We start from the raw sequence: 8,723 nt of genomic DNA, 5'->3' as shown, positions 1-8,723 counted from the left end.
TGAGCTCTCCAGGTGCCCCAATTTTTAATTTTTTATAAAGTATGAAGTATTTGATGAGGTTTTTTTGGTCTGAAAAAAATTAAAATTTTCATTTATTAAGATGGAGATATTGAGTAGGCAGCTGAGTTGGGCATTAGGTATGAAGTTCAAAGGGAAGACACAGATTAGAGATTTCGTTTTGAGAAAATTTAGTGCTATTTCTTTGATGATATTTTTCCTTCCATTTTTCTCTGCTTTTTCTCAAATTCTTTTTAATCAGATTTTTAACATCTTATATTGAGCTTCTTATTCATGATCTTTGCTTTCATGTGTCCAGTTTCTTGCCTTGTGAGGGCTCAATTTTCTGAGGGATTTCTTTGACTTTCCCTTTTCTCCATTTGTTTGTTTACTTATATTTTATTATCATAGTTTAATTTTTCAAGTTCTTTGTTTTTTTATTGCTCCTTTTTCTGTAAATATTCAGCCCTGGTTTTATCAATTGAAGATTTACTTGTATTTCTCCAAAGATATTAATTGGTATCTTTGAGGTTTCCAGTAATTCAGAATGTGATAGTATTTAGAAACAGAGTCTCTAAAGAGTTAATTAAGGTAAAATGAGGCCATATCAGTAGGTCCTAATCCTATATGGCTGGTGTCCTCAATAGGAGATTAAGACCCTAACAGAGGGGGATTATGTGAAGACAAAGGGAGAAGACGATGAATGATCTACAAGGCGAGGAGAGAGATCTCAGAAGATACCAACCCTGCTGACACTTTGGTCTCAGACTTCTAAGACTCTGGGAAAACAAAATGCTACGGTTTAAGTCACCCAGTCTGTGGTATGTGGTTATGGCAGCCCTGGCAAACTTATATAGAAGCTGTCAGACATAAGGCTGCCACCGCTTATGGTTATTTGCTAGAGAACTGGCTGTTTCATTAGTGCATATCCCTTTCCCTCCCCAAAACACATACATATACAATTTCAGTATGTAGTGGTCATTCAGTATCTCCAGGGATGAATCCTTCAACTTCCTCCTGGGGGTAGCACCTAGTTAGGCTTGATGGTCCAATTATTCAGAATGCAAATTTTTCACCTGACTACCCCTTTTATAATCCTGAACCTCACTGCCACCTTCTGCTGTGTTTGGTGCTTCTGAATATGAGTCTTCCCTTTCACTTTTTTCTTTTCTTCTCTTTTCTTTATAAATTAGGCTCCATACTCAGCATGGAGCCCAACACAGGGCCTGAACTGATGACCAGTGAGATCAAGACCTGAGCTGAGATCAACAGTCAGATGCTTAATCCCTTTCACCCTCTTTGGAGAATAGAATCTGGCTGTCTGTTGTGGGGAGTGGAGCATTTGCCTGCTGTCATCTCTGCATGGGGATGGGGGAGGGTGGCATATGAATGCATATCTGGAATTTCAAGCCATCCGTGCACTTTTTGCTTTAAGCCTAACCCTGGCTGTGTGTACCTATAGTTGCTCCTGGGTTCTCCAGTGCAAATAAGTCCACTTATCTTTGGTGTCCCCTTGGGTATGACTTTGGGATTTAAGCTTGTTTTGTCATATCTGTTGCCATTCCACTATTTGCTTTACATCTTCCCAAAGTGTAAATAAGCTTCCCATTTTCTTCACTAGGTTATGCCTCTTTTATTTCTTTACTAGAAATTTGCTGGAGGAGGTAAGGGAATGTGTTCAATCTGTCATTTGTAGCTATCCAGGCAACATTTGGAAAAAGGAGGAAGATGAGGTGGTTGTAAAAAGATATTTTTTTTCTCACTAGAAATCAGAGCTGAGAATGAAAATAAAATTCTAGGGATCCCTGAGTGGCGCAGCGGTTTGGCGCCTGCCTTTGGCCCAGGGCGCGATCCTGGAGACCCAGGATCGAATCCCACGTCGGGCTCCCGGTGCATGGAGCCTGCTTCTCCCTCTGCCTGTGTCTCTGCCTCTCTCTCTCTCTCTCTCTGTGACTATCATAAATAAATAAAAATTAAAAAAAAAAAAAAGAAAAAAGAAAAAAGAAAATAAAATTCTAAAGACTTAAAAGTTGCTTTTAGGGATGCCTGGGTGGCTCAGTTGCTGAGTGTCTGCCTTTGACTCAGGTTGTGATCCTGGGGTCCTGGGTTGAGTTCCACATCAGGCTCCCTGCGTGGAGTCTGCTTCTCCCTCTGCTTATGTCTCTCCCTCTCTCTCTGTGTCTCTCATATTTATGTATTCATGAAAAAATACATAGAGAGAACAGAAAGAGAGAGAGAGAGAGAGAGAAGCAGGCTCCATGCAGGGAGCCTGACATGGGACTTGATCCAGGTCTCCAGGATTACACTCTGGGCCTAAGGCAGCGATAAACCACTGAGCCACCTGGGCTGCCCTAAAAAAAATTTTTAAGGTTGCTTTTAAAACCAGTACAAACCAAAATTAGGTCCACGAACTGAGTTAGCTAACTTACTCTCTTTGTTTGTTTCCTCACCTGTCAAATAATAGAATAAGGCTATATTACTGGTTCCTTCCCCACACCAAGTGGTTATTATAATCATCTAAGGGTTATTGTTTGTAATCCAAATCCCTCAGCCACAGGGCCAAAGACTCAGATTCCTCCATAAATCCGGGGTGTAAAGCATGGGAACTAGTAATCTCTCAGGGCCCCTAACACTTGGATATCCTCTGAGTCTGTGAATTTCATTTCTATTGCTTGATGCTCTTTTTAGCCAGAAACTGTTTTAGGAATGGCAAATGCTCTAAATATTTGGACAATTGTAGACTGAACGCAAAAAGAGGCCACAAAAAAAAAAAAAAAGAGGCCACAGATTAGTAAGTGCAAGCATATAGTTGATGTAGTAGCTGGGAGGGATAGGGTTATGAATAGATGATATGTGATTTGGAAAAAAAAACGTCAAAATATATTTTTAAATTTGGAAAGCAAAATGCCTTTTTTACATAATCATTTGGAACATTAAATGCCTTTTTTTTTCTTTTCTGGCATGATACATAAGAAATACTATGCCTTTTCTGCACACACAAGCTCTGGTCAGGGTGGGAGTCAGAGGTTGGGGAAATGGTATTATGAGATTTCCAAATTTATCCAAGGGAGTCATAGGTTTAAAAAGGTTGCAAAGCACTGTGGTAGTGAGATGGATTGGTTTCTGAAGAAAAGTGAGAAAAGAAAACCATTAACTCCAACTGTCACTCTTCCAACTGAATACTGAAACCACTCGGGAACAAATTTTGAGTGAGGTTTACAGTCATAAGCAACGTTGGTGTTTTTGAGGTTTGCCTGTGAATCGCCATTCAGCTGTACCACATGCTTCCTAGAGATGTGATTAATTGTCATATTTTAAAGCTTTCAAATGTGTTAAGTTGCCTGTTACATGGGGCTTATTGAAAGGTTTCTGTTCGTTTAGATCAGTGGATATATGTGTTGCATTTTGGCTTAGTGGACAGAAGATTCAGGAGACTGGAATTTCCATTCTACTTTCACAATGACAGTATATAGACTGGAACAAGTCACCGAGTGTTTTATCTGTAAGTCTTTGGATAAACTGTACTGCATGCAAGGGTGACTTGGCTCAAAATTTGTCACCCATGGACTGTCAAGGTTCATTTGGCTGATTGACAGACTTGGCCGACTAGGTAAGTTTCTTCCTCCTCCTTCTTTATATTGAAGATAAGTGAGGGCAAGAAATCCAAAGTGATAGTTAACTAGTTACAGTGACAGTAGTCGTGGTAGTAATAGCAGTGGTAGTCCTACTATATCCATCATCCTTAATATAGGAGGGAGATTGAATTAAAGAGACCAGAACATTCAGTCTTGTATTAAAAACAGTGAGTCTAGAGACAAGAAAGCTTATTTTGAGCTGTGGTTGGGTCAGTTCTGTGAACTTGGTCAGGACAGCTTAAGCTCTCTGGGCTTCAGCTTCTTTGTTTATAAAATTGAGATCGGGGATCCCCGGGTGGCTCAGTGGTTTAGCACCTGCCTTTGGTCCAGAGCGCGATCCTGGAGTCCCAGGATCGAGTCCCGCGTCAGGCTCCTGGCATGGAGCCTGCTTCTCCCCCCTCCTGTGTCTCTGCCTCTCTCTCTCTATGTCTATCATGAATAAATAAATAAAATCTTAAAAAAAAAGAATAAAATTGAGATCACAATAGCTACCTGATAGCGTTGCTTTGAGAACTAAAGGAAATAATATTTTTGAGGACTAAGACTGTGCCTGGAATTTTGTCTCAAAGATGATGGGAACCACTGCACATTTTTAAATAAAAGAATGATATGATTAGATTCATGTTTTAATGAATGTGAAGTATAGGTAGGGGGTACATAAAACTGGAAAATGAGATCTGAAGCAGGGAAACCAGTGAAAAAGTTGTAACAAGGCTGAAAAATTACATGATTCTAAATAAAGCAGAAGTAGAGGTGAAGACAATGAAACATCCTTTAGTGATGGCAGCGAGGCCAGCAAGGCCCAGTATCTTTCATCTTTATGCCCCTGGCACTGAACAACATGCCTGACCTATACTCCAGTTGGGGCTGAGAAAATATTTTACTTGATTATATAATTGCTTCAATTTGATTCAATGTCATCCAAAAAGGTAATAAAGTGAGAAATTCTGTGATTCTAACTGATGCATTTTTTTCATGTTTCCTTTTCCCCCCAACTCTCTCCCTCCTTCCAATTTGGGGAGCTAGGCATTTTGTCTCCTTGTCCTTGGGAAAAAAGTGTCATAGGAGACACTAGACTTTAAAAATGTTGTAAAGTTAACAAGTGATCATTTTTTTCAAAAAAGCCTCATCCCATTTGGAAGAATACATGGTGAATCAGAATCAGTGTCTCCTTCACAAAAATAAACAAAGATTCCTTATCCCAAATCATGGAGAGAAGCAGAGGGGGGACATCTCTGCTGAGTGCTGGTGGCACTCTAGGACATTGGGGGTGAACCAAGGATTGAGGAAACTGGATAAGCTTGCGGAGACCCAAGCTTCTGTCCTTGGGAGGTAGCTGGGGCTGTGAGTGGGGAGAGGCACTCACAGGCACTCCAGTCCCTGCCACCAGCCTGATGAGGAAACCTAACAGTTGTCTGGGTGATGCAAGACTTACAGAGTTCCTTGTGTTAGAGCGCATGGCATTGCAACGGCAGATGAGTGTAGGACGGAAAAATACAAGTGTTCCACAGATTACAGCGGGGCCCTACAGTGGAATTCTCCCACAAAAAGGTATGAGTCAGAGGAGAATCAGGTTCTTAAAGAGGTCTTAATGATGGGAATGGCAGGGTAGCACAGGAGGGTGCCATACTGGCCTGCCAATGACCAGTGACTGAGGTCTAGAAGGGAACCAGGACCTCTGAGTGGATTATTGTCTAGATACTTACTGATAATCAGATGTTCTCTCCCACTCCATCCTGATACCTTGGCTCTGTGAGTCCTGTGAACCTTGTAGCTCCTAGAATTCAGATGCAACCCTGGGGCCAAGGAGTTTGAATCTGAATTAACTCAAATATCTTTACCATCCAAGAGTGTGGGGACATACAATATAAATTGAGCTCAGTTATACAAATACAAAGATCTTGGACATCTCATTTTGTGGACTGATATTCCAGCTTCCTATTTGAATAAGTTTTTGGATATTTTAGTAGAAGTACAGTAAGCATTGTGGGTTTTTTTTTTTTAAGATTTTATTTATTCATGAGAGACAAAGAGAGAGAGAGAGAGGCAGAGACACAGGCAGAGGGAGAAGCAGGCCCCATGCTGGCAGCTGACGTGGGAGTGGATCCTGGGACTCCAGGATCATGCCCTGGGCCAAAGGCAGGCACTAAACCACTGAACCACCCAGGGATCCCCCGGCATTGGTTTTAAGTTGCAGCATGAACACATTCTAAGTGGCACAGGTCAGAACACACCTGCGGTATAGGTTTAATCTAGGAACCCAGTTTTCAAGAATATTGAATATTGCCAAATTGGAGCCTGATAAAGATGGAAAGAGAATAAAAACCATGTAATATGAAAAAATCATACAAAGATCTGGAATCAGTAACTGGGACTCCAGCAGTTTGCTAGTATTCAAAGAGAGCAGTGAAGACTAAGGCTGGAATTCCTGCAATGTTTATGTAGCACTGACTGTTTTCCAGGTACTGTCTCAAGCCCTTCATGAAAGTTAGCTTTCAGTTCTTACAAAAACCAGGGCATAAGTATCATCATCATCATCCCCATTTACCAGGTGAAAAAATGGAGATGCAGAGAGGATACATAATTTGCCCAAGAGTGTACAGCTGATGAGTAACAAAGCCATCTTTAGCTCTGCTTTGGGGTTCAAGGCCTCACTTCACTCCCTGTCATGTTGTAATTAGTGTGACAAAGAACTCTATTTACAATTCGAAAGGAGCATGGGCCCGGATGCAGTGATTTCACTGAAAGTGGGTTAGGCAGGTGCCATGGTTGGTATTGAGAGACTCTGAGGTCTGATTCTGAACTTCTAGGAGACCATTATTTCCTTGAGATTTTACTGGTTAACTAATTTTTAAAATTTTGGTTTGAAATAAGCTTTTCTCCCTCAAGTGTCATGTGAGACCAAAAACAATAAAAATCTAGCTCAAGTGATGTAGCTCTTACTCGACTATTAACTCTGTAAATAGTAGTCATTAGAAGTATCTTATTGAAAAATAGCAGACTTTTATAAGTGAAAATATTTTATTTATCTAGTTACAGAGCTAATTGAGGATGACTTGGTGAAATTATTTTCAGATTCTTCTATACTTAAGAAAATCTTTTTCTTAAGGCGGGGGTGGGGGGTGGGGGGGAGAGACTCTTGTTTTTTTTCCTAGGCAAAGATCTTTATTAACCTTGCTTCAAACTTTATTCCCAGGCTTCTTCAGCTTAATTAGCTGCACAGAATGAATTGTGTATAAGCAAACACTGAAAAGAGCTGCAGTGTCCAAGGGGCTTGGGCTTAAAAATATTAGAGATCTAGATTTTATCAGATCCATGAACAAAATTTTAAAAAGCAGTCATAATATAAAATAGCAACTCCCAGTAACTTCAAGTTTTATCTTCTTCAGAAGTTGACTGAGTCAGATGATGAGTCAGTTTGCTTCATTCTTGGAAGTTTCATCAAAATTCTCCACAAGATCTGGAATTTCATCATCATCATCCTCTCTGGTAGCAAGTGGTGCTTTTCCATCCACAGATTGTTTGGGCAGAGCTTCAGCCAGTCTTCTTAAACTAGTCAGACTGTCTGCGCCAAGTTGGCTTAAGATACTGGGTAGCATTTCTGTCAGCGGCTTTGTCTCAGTATGGCCTGTAATGGTGAAAGTGTTTGCTGCCAGTGATGCCTGAACTTTAGGGTTGTTAAAGTGGATCACTGTTCCTTGATTTGTGAACATATTCACTTCTTCAATACCAGAGATATTGTTTACCCCTAACTTCTTTAAGGAGAACTGAAGTTTTTATCATCTGCTGTAGCTGTTCTAATCACCTTCTTTCGGTGAGCAGTTCCTTTCCCACCAATGCACACTTGTGCTTGCAGTTTGGTGAGTTTCTCCTGGTTCATGACAGTTTTTTCATCTTGTTGGAGCAGAAATGGGACCAATTGGGGAATTAGGTTTGGCGCTCAGGGGGGAATGACTCTTAATTGTTGATTCTGTTGGCTGAATCTCTTCAGGTTAGTTTTTCCTATATGTTTTGGAATTTTAGTTTGACAGCTCATCTTGTAGGGGAAAGGGGTCTCCCACCAATCCCACCTCTTCTATATACATTCACTTCTAACATACTTGAGATTATCATGGTCAATCTAGTCTTTCATCTCATTATAATTTTGGGAATGTCACACATGGTGGTCCATGAATATTTGTCCCTTAAGAATGTCAAGAGTTTACAGTACTTCTGGAATGTATTCAGAAAGGGGATGAGTACAATGAAATGAGTGCAGACTCAGACTTGCTTTATGTATACACTGATCTTTTCAAGCATGCAACTACATAAAATTTAAAAAAAGGATTATATTCTGACTGAATGTTATCAACAGTGGTTTACCATTTTGGAAAATCAAATTATTGACAGTCTAAACACTTAGGCTTTAGAGTTGCCAATACTGTGCACTCTATTGATCTGCTTCTACAGCTCTCTTGCACTGTGATTGCTACACAGAGTTGCAAATATCTAACAACTTCCTTACACCTTTCAGTGTGGCTGTGACCAAGCATTTACATATTGAAACTATAAATTTATTTCTTTCTATTTATTCTTTATATTGGACTTATATGGATTTTAAAAAAATCCATATGTCAGCAGGTAAATTTATTATAAATTTCATTTGTGGCAAAACAGAGGGCATTACAAATATTTTTTATAAAATGGAGGTTTGAGGATTTAAAGAGCTTTCATTTTGTTTTGAGTTTCTATCATCCCCAAAACCTCAAAATGAAACCAAGCCCAAACCTCTCAATTATAAAACCGGGGCTTCCTTGAATCTTGACTCAGGTTTACTAAAAGAATAAATGACACTTCACGAAAGTTGGTAGGAGGTAAGGTTTCCAGGGAGGGCAATGTAAAGCAAATATCAGGTGTAGGAAAAACCAAATATCAGGTTTAGAAAATTTTACTTTCTCAGAAAATTTGCAGAAATTCTCTATTTAGACAGTATGCGCTAAAGAACAAATTAAATAAGCAAGTGCTGTGGCAAGCCTTCAGTATTCATATACATATTTGTTAGAGTATTTATGTTTTGTTTTGTTTTGTTTTATTTTTTTTATTTTTTTTTTG

General features: G+C 39.7%; 1 pseudogene; it reads right to left on the bottom strand.

The window, feature by feature from the left end:
* Nucleotides 1–7,045: 7,045 nt before the first annotated feature.
* On the bottom strand, nucleotides 7,046–7,530 carry LOC121479089 (annotated as a pseudogene).
* Nucleotides 7,531–8,723: the final 1,193 nt, after the last annotated feature.

The sequence above is a fragment of the Vulpes lagopus genome, chromosome 19 (assembly GCF_018345385.1).
Source record: "Vulpes lagopus strain Blue_001 chromosome 19, ASM1834538v1, whole genome shotgun sequence".
Classification (NCBI taxonomy): Eukaryota; Metazoa; Chordata; class Mammalia; order Carnivora; family Canidae; genus Vulpes; species Vulpes lagopus.
This window is presented reverse-complemented; position numbering and strand designations above follow the sequence as displayed.